The sequence below is a fragment of the Neolamprologus multifasciatus genome, chromosome 7 (assembly GCF_963576455.1).
Source record: "Neolamprologus multifasciatus chromosome 7, fNeoMul1.2, whole genome shotgun sequence".
NCBI lineage: Eukaryota > Metazoa > Chordata > Actinopteri > Cichliformes > Cichlidae > Neolamprologus > Neolamprologus multifasciatus.
Window position 1 is genome coordinate 31,197,329 of NC_140445.1, and position 12,626 is coordinate 31,209,954.

Consider the following 12,626-nt stretch of genomic DNA (forward strand, 5'->3'; position numbering starts at 1 on the left):
ACTTTACAGATTTAGTTTTGTTTGTTGTTTTTTTTGTTTGTTTTTTTCATTTTAAAACTCAAACCATATTAAATGGAATGGGCATGAGGCTCAAATCAAAGATCAAATATTAATTGGAAAAATTAATAAAAATAAACCAAAAATAAAACTGTGACCATGTCTCATAGGAAGGTTACAGTAACCAGTGGTATACCGATAAGCATCAATGAATGCACAACATATCAAACCTTGACACAGACTGGCTACAGCGACAGAAGACCACACTGGTGCCACTCCTGTCAGCTAACAACTGGAAACTGGCTACAGTTTGCAGTTTTGCTTAAATTGGAAAATAGAATATTGGAAAAGATGGCACTTTTGAGTCTTGATTTCTGCTGCCACGTTTGGATGGTAGAATTTTTGGCATAAAAACATAAAAGGCAGAACAAATCCCTGGTTTCATCAATTGTTCAGGATGCATCTGGTAGTGTAATGGGATGGGGTATTCTGTAAGCACAAATTGTGCCCCTTAATACCAACTGAGTATTGTTTAAAGCAGGGGTAGGCAACTCCAGGCCTCAAGTGCCGGTTTTAGATCTCACCCTTTGTCAGCACACCTGAATCAAATGATTAGTTCATTAACAGGCCTCTGGAGAACTTTCAAGACATGTTGGATGTAATTTAGCCATTTAAATCAGCCGTGTTGGATCAAGGACACATCTAAAACCTGCAGGACACTGTCACTCGAGGCCTGGAGTTGCCTACCCCTGCTTTAAAGAATACTGCCTGGCCCTCCAAAGTGTGGAGGCCTATCTCCCCTCACCACACTCCCTGCCGGTGACTGATGCCCTCAGGGGTCAGTGCATTGGTGGTTCTTGGTGTCCGGGGCTGGGCGCTCAGGTATGTTCCAGCTCACTCCCGGTGGCTACTTGGCGGGGCCTGGCGCCTGTTGCTTGGTCAGGCCTCTTCCGGGGCACGGGGGTCCCTCGGGCCTCCGGCCTCTGTGCCTGCGGCTCGGTTCACTCTGGCACAGCTGGCTGCCGGCGGAGCTGGCGGGCACGCCGGTGCAGCCCCCTCTAGCTTCTGCCCGGTGGCTACTGGGTGACCCCTCGTCTGGGGATCCTCAGCCCTTCCCATGAAGGTGGCACGGATGCCCCTCCGGTGGTCCTCCTTGGGCTCTTGCACTCTGGGGCCTCTGGATGTCTGGGGCCTGGATCTCCTCCATGCCTGCTTCATGCCCTGGGGGACAGGGCTATGGCTCTCTACACCCTCTTGCAGACCATTGCAAGAGGGTGTGCACCCGTGTGCACACGGGTGTTCACTGTTCGTAGGCTTAAATCACACCTTTCTTGGCTGCTACTTCAAAGCACATTGTGCGCTGTCTGTCCTGCGTGCTGCACAACAACATTCAATATTTAGTATTTACTGCTGTTTCCACTTAGCTAGATTAATGCGATGGTGTTGTGTTTAGTATGTTGCTTTGTTTTTTTTGTTTTTTTGCTTGTTTTCTATTCTTTTTCTCTCAACAGGTGATCCCGGAGATATTTTTTCCCCCCTTTCTCACTGTCCCTCTCCCCTTCTGTTTTTCTTTTCCTTCCTCTTTCTTTCTCCCTTTCCTATCCCTCACTCATGTCTGTCCCGTCTGTAACAACTGAAAATAAAATAAAATAAATAATAATAATGGATTGGATTTATATAGCGCTTTTCAAGGCACCCAAAGCACTTTACAATGCCACTATTCATTCACTCTCACATTCACACACTGGTGGAGGCAAGCTACGGTTGTAGCCACAGCTGCCCTGGGGCAGACTGACAGAAGCGAGGCTGCCATATCGCGCCATCGGCCCCTCTGGCCAACACCAGTAGGCAGTAGGGTAAAGTGTGTTGCCCAAGGACACAACGACCAGGACAGAGAGCCCGGGAATCGAACCGGCGACCTTCCGGTTACAGATACGCTTCCCAACCCCCTGAGCCACGACTGTGGGGGTTGGGAAGCGTATCTGTAACCGGAAGGTCGCCGGTTCGATCCCCGGGCTCTCTGTCCTGGTCGTTGTGTTACAGATACGCTTCAGGCAACCAAATGGGACAGGCAAAAAAATAAATAAATAAATAAAAAAATATTGCCTGCCTGTCCCTTTATAACAGTCTACCCTTCTTCTGATGGCCATTTCTAGCAGGATAACAAGCCATATTACAAAGGTCTATTAATCTCAGACTTGGTTTTTTGAAGATGACTGAGTTTATTGTACTCAAATGGCCTCCAGTTACCAGATCTCAATCCAATCCTTACCCAAAAGGAACACAGACCTCAACCACACAGATGTACAAACTGTTTTGGCTAAACACTACAAAAATGTGAACTTTCTGACCAGAGGCAAAAAATAAAATTCTGGACCATCCATTCGCTTATCCTTTTTAGGGTCGCGGGGGGCGCTGGAGCCTATCCCAGCTGTCATAGGGCAAGAGGCAGGGTACACCCTGGACAGGTCGCCAGTCTGTCGCAGGGCCAACACACAGGGACAGACAACTCTAATTTGTAGAATCAGATCAGCTGTTCAAACTCTTCAGGTCTGGAGTGAGGAGATCACTTCACTACTACAGAACTGTTTTGAAAGTGCAGCTTGAAACAGGAAATGAGTACAAACTCCATGACAAGCCTATTTCTCATTTTGAAATGGCCCTTTACTGGCACAGTTAAACACACTACATGCAAATCAAACTCAAAATTCTGTATTGTTCATAAGCTTCCAAATCATCCAAGGATTATCTAAAAAGGGGAAAAACTACTACCACTACTACTTTACCAATGTTGTTTTAATGTTTGATTTGGAACTGGTAGCTTTCTCATTCTTTTAGTATAATGTAATGTGCGATGTGACATCTGGGATTTATCTGAAACCAGACCTATAATGACACAATGTTTGATCAACTCTAAGGGCCAGTGTAACTTATGCTAACTAGTTGCATTTGCTAAAAAAAAAAAAACAAAAACAACAATTTGCATGCTTCAGACACGTTTGCATCTGACAGCATCCATTGCTGTTGGTGAGAAATGAGGCTGCTTTTGTTTGCTTCTGTGTGAAATTGAATAGCCATTGTTGTGCAATGGTAGAATGAAAAGCTTGACAAGCGTAACATAGCAATAGAGTAGCACTGAATTTACACTTGTTTAAAATTCACTTATCACTCTCTGTTTGATTGCCTCATGCACTCTTTTTCCAAGCAGCTGAAGCAGACAGCATGACGGGATAGAATTGCTACAACATCAACAAAGTTATGACTGCGAAGATTACACATTTCATAGAGTATAAAGAGGCTTTCCCTGAAAACCTCAACCATAAAATCTCAATATACAGCATGGAGGTCAAGAAGGTAGAACATTCAGAAGTGGCCCTTCATGGAGCAGTTTGAAACTAAGTGTTGCTTTTAAGTGTATGACCACTGGAACTTTCACCTACACACAATTAAAATTAAAACAACACTCTCTCATACCTACAAGAGGTTATACAATCTTTGTGCTAAGCGACTTTCCATATATTGATTGAAAAGAGAGTATAATTTGCCTCAGAAAGTAAAGGTGGTAAAAATAGAGAAGGGAAAATATACAGTAAAATAGTTGTCAGACCCTATAGCTCCCCAGGCTTTTTACTTTTATCTGTTAGTAATAGAACAGAGTTCAGCAGTTACATCTACCAGATGTTAAACTGAAGGTCAGACTAACTGTTCAAACTAACTGTAGGTGACAAACACACAAGCAGTAGAAAGAGAGAACAGGCAAAACGGAGAGAGAGAGAGCGAGCGTAGGAGTGAAATCATTTGGATGTTATGTAATTGTTTCATAACAGATGCAATGATGATCTTCTTGACCAGGCTAATTGCTACATTAAATGCTGAGTCAAATGTGAAACTTGAGCTCTGAATTAATTCAAGGTTATCCCGCCCAAATAGCCTCACAAATTAATGTGCTAATGAGAAAGACTGTTTGAAGCCCCCTTGTGTGGACTTTGCATCATTTGGGATATTCAGCTTATGACTGAGTACTTTTTTTTTCTGCTGAAACAAAGGCTCCGGAAAATTAAGATTGTTGAAAAGTTGTTTGAAAAGAGCTGAAAGCAAAGCAGGAATTCTGACTTCACTTTCTTTTAAGCATGAAACAGCAGCTCGAAGCAGTGAATGGTATAAAAATATCTATTTCTCCTTTAATCAGTGTCATATTGAGTAGAAGCAGAAGAAGTATAAATAAATAAACTTGTGCATTGTAGTGGTCTGCCCTGCTGCCTGTTCAGGGACTATCTTGCTTTTCACCCATTGTCAGTCAAGTTAAACTTTTCTTAGACCAAAACAAATGATGACAGGATGCATGACCAATTTACCAATCAATTAATCCAAGAATGTAAAACATGCAAACTAAGCTATTACATCTTAGAAATCCAAACGGTTCTGTTTTATAGGGAGATGACTGGGTTTTTTGTATTTTCCATTTTTGTTATAGTTTCAATCAATAAAAATAACCAGTAATCCAATTCTGTCTACAGTAGATAAACCATGGCCTGTTCCTAAGTGCATTATGAAAAAAGTCAGTGAATTACATGTGAAGGGCTCTGTTGTCATAAGCATGGGAACTATCGTCACTTCCAAATTTTGCTTCCATAAATAAATAAATACATTTTGATGGTGCATTAATTTGTTCCTAACTGCCTCCAGCAACTGCACAGTTGACTTTTGTTTGATTTCAGTGTCCCCAGTAACCTCTATACTGTATTTATGATCTTTTTTTTTTAACTTACATCTTCAACAGAAAACAAATAATGTTGTTGGAACAGAGCTTTACCTTTCAGTTAATGATAGTGAGATGATTCTATGCCATCATGTTTGAATGTTAGCGCTTTAATAAAAGTAGTCTTTGCTTACTAGTCTACAAGTGTGCCAAATGTGTTATGCACAGATGTGAGCCTGTAAGAGTATCAAAGAAACAACCGTTTTTGGGTTTTTTTTTCTTTTGAGTCATCTCTCCCCATGTGTGATCCAGAGGAGCTCTGTACAAAGGTTATCTGGCGTGTCCTACAGGGAGTGTAACAGGGCCAGCTGCTGGCAGAGGTGCTGTGATGCGGACGGCTGCTGTTGTGTGATGGCTTCACTCAGCAGGGATGAGTAATGGTAAACAAGTGTGGCAGTGTGGTCATAGCTCTGGGGAGGCAGAGCCAGAGGAGAGCTGCAGTAAAATGTCAGCGCACAGTTTCTTCGTGGAGTTCACAGACTGGTTTGAGTGCCAATGCAGGATTTCTAAATAGGCAATGATTGGCAGATTGGCAACTATTAGGTTTAATTTTTCTGGTGATAATGAGTGTCAGTTGCAATGCCTTATCGTAGAGTTTGATTTGAAGGTCATCTGCATACATGGGAATACAGACACAAGACACTCCAGTCTCACTGAAAATCAAGACAAGACCTCAGTGGGGATACTAGCCATCCAACTCTATTTCTCCAATGCCATTTTTAGATCATCCTCCGCATGTAAGCAAATAATTCACATCCCACTTCCACCAGCACAGCCAACTTTTTCCTTGGAGCCAACTCAGTCTCTGCAACTGACATGAGCCAATTACAGTCGTCTGGTTCCAGGAAGTACAGCCATTGCTCTTTTTTTAATTTTTCTTTTCTTTTTTTCCTCTTGAGCTAATTTGATTCAATGTACTCAGTGAAAGTGTTGCATTTGTCCACTGCACAAAAATATGCATTTAAAATTTTGGCTCATGTTTTTTTTGGGTTTTTTTTGGCATCTCTAAAAAATAAAGCTGAAGAAAAAACAACAAACGCTGGCTATAACAAGGCATAAGCTGTGAAGGGAAAAATTAAATCTCTGTAATTGAACACCCCATGTGGATCGACATCTGTGTGATGCAGTCAAGTGTGGCTGGCCATGGATGTAATTTGGGGCTGTGCCTGCTGTAACATGCGCAGATAACAGGGCCTTGTGAAAATGTAAATTCTTCTCTTTTAAAACGGTCCAGCAAAATCCCACCTCCCCTCAGCTCAAACATCTCTACTGGACAATAAAAAAAAACAGAGCCTTAGCTGCTCATTATGTGCCAAAAGGCTGCACAGCTTTCTCTGCCTCCTGTGTCTCGAGGATGCTGTTGTGCCATTGGGGGTGGACATCGTTAACTCTTTTAAATCTCTGTCAAACTTTGAGAAAAATGAGAGTTGATAAAGTCAGGGAATGTTGGTGAGGGGACAAACAAACATCAAATGATTTTTTAAAGCTTTTGCTGCAGTTTTGTGTGACTGCTAACAGGAGATACTGTAACAGAAATGTACCCCATGAGGTGCAATAACAACAGACAGGGAGTGAACACTAATAGAAAAAAGTATTGCATTTGCTGTTAAATGTTCCACTTGTATTGCAGAAGTAACAGAACCTTAAATTTGTTTAGTTAATAAAAATAATGACAATCCATTTGCTGTGTTACAAGTAGCAACACAGTGTGCTGTGTATAGGAATTTCTTTCACCTAGATATTAATGACATTATTTATTGTATTAACATGTCTGACACTCATACTTAAGACAAATGGTAGGGGGTGTAGTAAGGATGTTGGGGGGGAAACAGGAACTCCAGAGGACCAGTCTTTTGTCTCTTGAGGACTCTGGGAAGTAGCAAGGGAGTGTGAACCTTAAGGTGTGAAACAGCTGTGTACTGCTTTTGTTCCTGGAGAAGGTATTTAACTGAGAGCCATGCTAGGCTCAGTGAGACTCTGCTGACCGTCTGTCCCGCGGCCATGGGGGCTCCACAAGCTTGGTTGTATGTTGTGTGCATGGATTAAAGAATGCTAGCTACCGCTCACCGCTCGTCTGCAGGCTTTATTTAAGTGGAAAAACTTCCACAACAAAATGGCGCTGTGAGCAGGGTGGTCCGTGTGGTCGCTGAACAACGGTTCCGTGGACGGGCTGATCACCCCTGAGGGAAAAGGTACCTTTGTCCTACCAGCTGTTGAAGCAAAGGAAATGGAGTAGTGATGGGTCGTTCGCGAACGAAATGGCTCTTAGAGCCGACTCTTTGAAGTGAACGACGCGAGCCGTGAGGGTTTTTTTTTTCTTTCTCTCACCCTCTCTCTCGCCCTTTTTCCGCTAAACTCCGCATGCGCGCCTGTACTTTGCGCTGGGCAGAGGGGGGAGGGGCGTTAGTTACACTTGCAGTAGCTCAGGAACAGAGCCAGAGAGAAAGAGAGCGAGGGACAACAACGTCACATTAGAAAGGTATAGTAATCATCCACTATTTTCAGTTGCAGATTATAAAGGATTCAGAAATCATGCAGGCCCATATGACAGAGAATGTGCATCTTCTTTTTGTTTTAATATTTTAATTTATATTTAATTGTGTTGTGGTTTGCAGTGTTTTGTGTTGTTTCACGTTAAATTTGTTTAAAAGGAAAAAGCTGAAAATTTAAATAGTTAAAAGTTCAAAATGTAAATAGTTGTTTTTTGTATTATATGATTTATTTATTACATTTTATGTGGAGTGAATAAATAAAGTATATTTATGGTGGCCCTTAGAGACAAAGCACGTACAAACTCCAAAACACGTACAAACTCCTAAGCATGTACAAACTCCAAAACACGTAAAAACTCCAAAACACATAAAAACTCAGAAGCACGTACAAACTCCAAAATACGTAAAAACTCAGAAGCACGTACAAACTCCAAAACACGTAAAAACTCAGAATCACGTACAAACAACAGAAGTGCTTCAGGATGCTAGGGCGCAGTGTTGAGCTTTTGTTACCTAGTGGCTACACAAGCCAGGAAGTATCAACAACCGGATTTGGTGTGTGGTAGTAACAGGTAAATGAACTTTTTTTAAAAATTATTTGAATAAATATGAGTGCTTGTCTATAAATACACAAACAATACACACATGCTTTCAGTTGTGTAATTTAAGTGATCTGGGTAGCTCTGTTTTGGAAGTTCAGTAAACGCTAGAAATGTGTTTTGGAGTTTGTACGTGCTTTGTCTCTAGGGGCCATATATAAACATATATAAATAAAACCACTTTTTTTTACATTAGTAATTCCTTTTCTGCATAATTTTATATTATTGTTAATGATTAAATAATTAAAGCAACAAAACAACCTGAAGAGCCGGTTCGGAGCCGAAAGAGCCGGCTCTTTTTAGTGAGTCGAGCCGGAAATCCCGGATCCCTAAAAAGAGCCGGAAATCCCGGATCCCTAAAAAGAGCCGGAAATCCCATCACTAAAATGGAGGAGTCACGGAGCCGTGTGTTTCAGTCACCACCGAGATCATCGATTTTGAGGGGACTTCTGCAGATGGGTGACTTGTAGCTAACTTTGTATACAGTTATGAGGAGTTTTTTGTCTGGCCGAGTGGTGAAGTGCTTGCTGCTCCGGAGTTCGAGTCTCCGGAGGGAAAATCCTGGGGTTAGAGTCCCCAGGCTTGTGTTGGGTTCCGGTGTTGTGTAAAAGAAAAGCAGTCGTCTGCAAGAGTAATTGCAAAAACACCGGTCCATCACAGGGAACGGTGGTTCGAGTCCACTGTTGATAATCACGTCTGCACAATACAGTGTGTGGAGTGACGGTATTTTAGCACTTTTCTGCCGGTAAGGGAAGAAGGCCATTGCAGGGGACGCTCTGAATGTAAATATGGGATCTAGATCCAGTAGCAGCGCTCCACCGGGCGACCAGAGACAAAACTCAATACGTGACTGTATGGTAAGAATTGAGTAAATGTGTAGTGTGTAAGATTGCAGAGAATGGTTGTGTGGGAAACGTTGATGTGTGTGTAAAAACAGTGAGAAACGGGGTTACAAAATGTTGAAAATGGGGAACAAAAACAAGAAGGAAAAAAAAAAAAAGAGAGAGAGAGGAGTGTAGAAATGTGTGTGTAACAGTTGTTTCCAACTAGAGGGAGAAGGTGGTACTGCAGGCCACCAGCTCCCCTAGGGTGGACACACACAAAATTAGCAGAATTGTTGATGAAAATGAGCAATAAAATTAGGGCAAGGGTTTTGTGTTTAATGATCAAAATGTCTCAGTGTGTCACTTGCAGGTGAAGAGCAGACCCGGATCAATTTTCCACGTGCAGCAGTCGGAAGAAAGAAGGCTAACATGATTAGAAACACTCAAGCCAAGTTTTGGCTGAATTGTTTTCCAGCTTAACTTCCATGTGTTTGTCACCCTGAGAACACAAGCTCCAAGAATCTCTCCCTGAAGACAAGAAATGCAGTTCCAGAACAATGAGATGGATCTCAAGAGCTCACAGCAGCATCCTGAGCAGTGAAGAAAAGGTCCAGCAGCAACAGTTGTGCAAGACAGCGACAGCAAGGAGAAAAATGGCATCATCATGACTGGATGGATGAATGTGCATTTCCAACGAGCTGCACCTTCACTGTGTGAATGGACTTTTGAAAAGACTGCCTGAGTTGGACATTTGCCACTTTCGGCGCAAAATGGCAAAATGAGACAGTGGAAAACACAGGACAAAGCTGAAAGACAACTGACTCTCACTGGACTGCTGCAAGGGGGGAGATGAGATGAGACCACAGTCAAAGGAGAAGGGGACAACATGGAGGAAGGCTGTTGTAGTGTGGGAATGAAATTTGGGTTTAGGAAACTGGGAAGGAAAAAAAACGACTGCCTTGCGTGGAGAATTGAAAAGTGTCTGGAGCACCGCAAGAGGAGAGGTACACAAAAATTACACAAACAGAAAAATGCATTAATCCTACTAACACAAACACACATGCAATGAAGCTCATGAAGACCAAATAGCATTTTAAGCATTGCTGTTACCATCATCTTGTCCGGTTCACTTAGTAGGTTAAGAAGTGATACATAGACTAGTGAACTAGTATTATTTTTGGGGAAGGATGATTGAATCATTGCAGGGGTGAACAGAATGCTGCGGGAGGGTCAGATGAGTGGGGACTAATAGATTATTGAGTTTCTGGTTTCTGATGTGTGAGGGAGGTCTTGTCGTGACACACATCTGGGTACATGGGGGAAAACAAAAACTCATTTTCTAATAGGATATTGCTGTTGTGTGAGGTGTGTGACTGGTGGATGAAAGTTTTGGGGATTTACTGATGCATTTTCTTTTGGTACCACTTTGAACCTGCCAATTAGTTTTGTTTTTTTCATCATTCTAAGAGAGTATGCTTAGACAACTTCTAAAACTAGGCCTTCATATTTTTTGATTTTTAACAGTGCACTGAGGTTTTTGTTTGGCAATTTTCTCTTTTTCAAGCAGGCCTGCAAGATCGGAATCGAAAGCGCTACACAACATGTTGATCAATCGCAAGTGAGCTTCTCCAAAAATTAAAATGGGCTTGGGAGAAAGCCACTTATTTGGGACAATCAGAAAACAAGTCCCTGGCAAAAAGGATTCAGCGAGGTAATCCAGTCTAAATTCTTTTTTATTTTTTGAAATGACGTCATTGCTGGCAGTAGAAACTTATTGCGTCACGAGAGGTTCTACTGTCGGCAAATAAAAATGGGAACTGACTATGCAAGATTGCACCTCCACCTTGACCTAACAAAAGGGTGGATGTATGTATGTTTCTTTTTACAGGAGCAGAAAGGTGACAGCAACATCCTGGGTTGCATGGTCATACAGCTGTTACTGTATGACTTTTCTAAAGCTAAATCTGAATACTTTTTGATGTTATTAATTGCACCTTCTCTTTGCCTGCTTTTTCTTTTATTACCAGGCACACAGACACCACAGTACTGCTCAGGGTGCTTGCCACCACAGCAACCTAATGAGTTTTCACACTGTCCAACAGTTAGATCGGGCTGCCTTACAAGGACTGGTGATTTGCTGCTTCGTCTCAATCTCTTTATCTCTACAGGGCGTTGATACTTTAATCATCACAGAAGCATGGCTTTGAATTCAAACAATTATTTAGGTGACTGTATCAGGCATTCTCACAGCTGGATCTGATTCCTCATATTACATTTGTGAAATGTGTTAAAGGCAATTATACCAAGGAACACATTCATAATAGATATCAGGGATAGGATAAAGCTGCTGTGTTTTTGTTATATCAGCAGTCTAAATTTTGCCCAAAGCACTGTCACTTGCTGCAAGACATCATTAGCCTAACTGGTGGTATGAAACACAATGTATAAGCATATCATATTTAGACCTATTAACTAGGGGTGCAACGATACTCGTATCGATATCGAACCGTTCGATACAGTGCTTTCGGTTCGGTACGCATATGTATCGAACGATACAACATTTTTAATTTATTTTATCAACTTTCCTTCTGATGATGCTGTCTGTGTTGAGCGCTCAGTGGATCTGCGCTCGACAGTGCAGCCTAGGCGGAGTAGTCGAACACAGATTCACTGAGCGCAGGGCAAGCTAGCGAGACAGAAGCTAGGCTAGTTGCAACATGGCAAATTGAACCTCCCCCACCCTCATTCAGATCTGGCGTTTGGAACTATTTTGGTTTTCATGTGATGTATGACCCTGAAGGTAAGCCTGTCATGGACAAAAGTAAAACAGTATGTTGGATGTGCCAGCAATGCTCAATTGGTGGGAACTAGTGTGTTAGCGCAGTTAGCTCGTTAATGTGTTGACGTCTTCCAGCCCCACTCATGAGGTGATCCGCGGTAGCTCGTTAACGGAGATTTGCCGTGTTGTGACGTTAATGTCATTTCAGATTTACGCTGACAGCACTAGTGGGAACACAACCAATATGACTGCACATTTACTCCGACATCATCCTAGTGCAAAGACAAGTGGAAGCAGAGAAAAACAACAAGCAGCATGCTACAAACTTTACCCGAGTCATTTAGACAGCCGTTAGCACACGATTCTCCTTATGGGGACCTGATATGTTTAATATGCTGCTGAGAATATAGCCCAGAAGAAGCGTATAGTATAGCTTTTATTTTGGAAAGAGACATTTCTCCATAATAAACTCTCTTTTCCAAAGATGAGTGATTCCTCAATCAGATACAGGGCTCGCAAAATCGCTAGCCCGACGGGGCTTTTTTTCAGTCGGGCTACCAAAATCTATCTCTGCCCTGCCCGTCGGCCTATCCTAGGAAGGAAAAATATATGTCAATGCTTTTGCATTCTTTTGGAAATGTAGCTGGGTAATTATGTCATTGGCATCGGCCACTGTCAATATGTGACATACTGAAATCGCGTTTGAATTTGCGCTTGTTTTTTGCTTTCACTTTGCAATCGCGTGAACTGTGTATAGAGAGCGACAGTACTGATTGGTGAGTGATGATAATTTGCGCACCAATTCCTCTGACATCGTCTTATCAATCGTTAGCTTACTATGCAAACATGACAAGTGAAATCTCCCGCAGCTTAAACATGTGAGAGGTTGATCGCGCAGAGAATCGCTGAGCGTTATGTTAGTGCGTGTGTAAAAGCAGCAGGATATATATTTTAGTTCTGCTGAGCCAAATAAGACAGGTCAGCGTGAAGAAGTGACAGCCAAAGAAAAGCTTACCACAAAACGGAAAGGTTATGACAAATCAGACTATAAGGAAAAAAGAAAGTGCAGCTTTATGGTTTCATGGACAAAAGAATTTCTGTGGCTGCAATATGACGAGCTAAATAACCAGGGCTGCACATAAGTGGTCCGCAGGTGCGCATTCGCTGTCAAAATAA